Source organism: Adiantum capillus-veneris, chromosome 22 (assembly GCF_014529385.1).
Source record: "Adiantum capillus-veneris isolate H3 chromosome 22, ASM1452938v2, whole genome shotgun sequence".
Classification (NCBI taxonomy): domain Eukaryota; kingdom Viridiplantae; phylum Streptophyta; class Polypodiopsida; order Polypodiales; family Pteridaceae; genus Adiantum; species Adiantum capillus-veneris.
The window spans coordinates 94,737,089-94,740,035 of record NC_140952.1 but is presented as its reverse complement, the minus strand read 5'-3'; the positions used below and the strand labels follow the sequence as shown (position 1 = coordinate 94,740,035).

At 43.9% G+C, this 2,947-nt stretch overlaps 2 pseudogenes; both read right to left on the bottom strand.

Annotated features, from left to right (window-relative positions):
• Window positions 1-308: 308 nt before the first annotated feature.
• Window positions 309-939, bottom strand: LOC147429826 (uncharacterized; annotated as a pseudogene).
• Window positions 940-1,577: 638 nt separating this feature from the next.
• On the bottom strand, window positions 1,578-2,682 carry LOC147429825 (uncharacterized; annotated as a pseudogene).
• Window positions 2,683-2,947: the final 265 nt, after the last annotated feature.

The window sequence follows — 2,947 nt, the reverse complement described above, 5'->3', positions numbered from 1 at the left end:
ACAATAAGCATAACAAAACTGAATTGCACAAATTACAATCGGGGAAGTCCGTCTACAACAAGTCATACCATAACTTCATTTACCAATCCAAAACCATATCATAAATTGATTACAAACACTTGAGCACGAAGAATTTTCATGACTTCATTACATAACTCAATCCATATATAATCACAACATAAATCCATCTATCTGCTAACTGACCATGAACAGATAATAAAAACTAAAAACATGTAACTATAAGTGTAAATATACAATCATGAATATACACAAAACTAGCTACCAATACAAATCATGAACTTTGTCCCTCAAGGCAAGGCCTCCCAATCGACGGCCTCTCCCTCCTCCGCTAGCTGTGTCAAAAGAGCTACAAGCCCATGCTTGTAGCCATACTTCTCCTCTCCACGTGTAGGAGGACGTTTCATTGCAAGTTCCTGCAAAACCAAACACTTAACAATAAATAAATATAAAAATAACACATATACATTTAGTTAATCAAAGCGTTTTTATGATACTTACAAACTCGTAGCGAAGCGTGTCGTATCCTCCACTCCCAAGGTGTGATGATCCAGTAGAATCTAAACGTGCTCTGGCTGCCTCTCTCTACTGCTGGAATCGCTCAGGATGCTCCGTCAGCTCTCTACCAATCGCTGTCCACTCCTCTGCGTCCAACCATGCCGGCTTCGGCTCATTGTTCTTGAATTTGACTCTGGGCTCTGATCGACGATGTGACATGGTGCCAATCGCCACGCCCAAGATCCAGTCATTCGAGACTTTATCGTACCCCTCTGCCGGCCTGTACTCCCTATGAATGGCCTCAACGATGTAGTTTTTCCTCTCCTGATCCTGAGCATCCCAATGCTCCATCACAGAATGGCCAAACTGCACTCTACAAAGCTGTCATATCCTCTGTCGCATGGCCTTTCCGATCGTATCCATGACCACAGCTCCGTCTCTGGTCGTATACACCTTGCTAGGATCATGCTCATGTGATCCCCAAGGTGTACGTGGTGTGCTCGCTGGTGAACTGTCTACTGAAGAGAGCGGTGGACGCGCTCTCGGTGGTGTGAAAGCATCGGTAGCATTGTCACCACAACAACCACTGCCTCCAGAAGAGACACCTGAACGACGCTTAGACCGTCTCGAAAAAGACCGGCCACTTCTCGGTGTAACTGGTATACTCGTCGGAGGTGTAGTGCCGATCAGACTCGGGGGCACACTAGTCAAGGGGGTAGGAGGCACACTAGTCCTAGGTGTAGAACCAGATGTACTAGGTCTGGAGGTGCCTACACCCCAAAGAGACTGCGTGCCTGAGCAATCTGCTCAGGTGTAAACTGCGACAAGAAGCTACCCATCTGCTCGGGTGACATGCCGGCCGGAGTGACTGGGAAACTAAAGTATGGAGAGTATGTATAGTCATCGTCGGCCATGGCTGCAAAACTTAAATTCAAAGAACAACAGAAATACGTCAATTCACTATTCAACAACTTAAGCAATACAAATACCATAAAAAACGAAACTGTAACAAAAATCACTATATTTAATTGATGTTGCAAGTGTTCATTACAAATTACATCTTAACAAAAATCAGTGGTCATTCTCTCATCTTCTATGAGAGCTGATGCGCCAAAAATATCTATATCAATCTGTACTTCCGCATCTTCATCATCAAACTCCACTTCGTTATCGCTCTCCGCATTTAGCTCCGCATTTAGGGTGTCATCTCCATGTTTTGATTCTGGCATTTGTTGATCGCTGACCTCTACTTCGAAATCCTCATCCGTCTGCCGTGCCTCTGAGTCTTGAAACTGTTCAAACTCTATATCCAATCCTTCACACACTTGTTTGCTCCGTGGAGCAACTTGAACGACAAACAGCCAGCGTGGTTTAGACAAATTTTCTTCATCCTTCTCATTCCATAGTGGATCTATTGTGAACACAACTTGTTCACAATGCTGCGGAAGTACAAATGTATCCCGAGCATCTATCCACACCCGCCTGGAGTTCACTTGAATTAATCCACTCTTATCTTTACGTACAGTTGCATTAGGCCCACTAGTAATAACTCTGAACCACTTGACATCAAAGATAAAAGTATCAAACTTTCTGAAGCTAATCTTCAAAATGTCTTGGATGTAGCCAAAGTATTCAAGCTGACCAATCTGTGTGTTTTCATCATGGCACTGGCCCGACTTTCTTGGACGAAGCTTGCTCTAACCCCACTATCGAAGGTCACCCTTCGTTCGTCTATCCGCTGCACTCTGAAGTGTCTCCCATGGGACCACAAAGCTTTGTATTTGTGATACTACAAGCACATAAATCACATAGTTTAGGGTTTACTAAAGCAATGTAGACCATATGGATTTTTCAAAAAGAAGTTGTAGAAATACTTACATGCCAGTCGCAACCCCTTGACATCTCCTGTTCTTCTTCAGTAATCAACACTCCATTTCGCTTTGCCTCCGAAATTGTTGCATCTAACCATCGACCAGTAGGAAAGTCTGGCAGCTTTTGAAGATGGTCAGGATAAGGCAGGTTTCTAGTGGCACAATTGCGCTTGAACTGCAAACGTTCTGTAATACGTCGTTGCTTTCCCTCTTCGTAATTCTCTAACCACTTTTGCATTGCCTCTGAGTTGAGTAGATAGAATCTCATAACCTTTTCTCGCATTCTGAGATCCATCTTTCTCACTACGCCTTGTCCTTGCGGCTCGTCCCCTGTAACCTTGGCGTTGGTCTCATTAGTCCACTATCGGGGCATCTCTGGATTAATTGAACCCAAGAACTCATTGATGAAAACTAGAGACTCTTGCACAAGCCATCCTTCAGCCATGCTACCCTCAGGACGAGCTCTTTGACGAGCGAACCACTTAATTTGTATGCATACACATTAAAGCAAGCACGTGTGCATACTAATTGTGTTTCCTTATACTAGTTAGTGAGTGAGT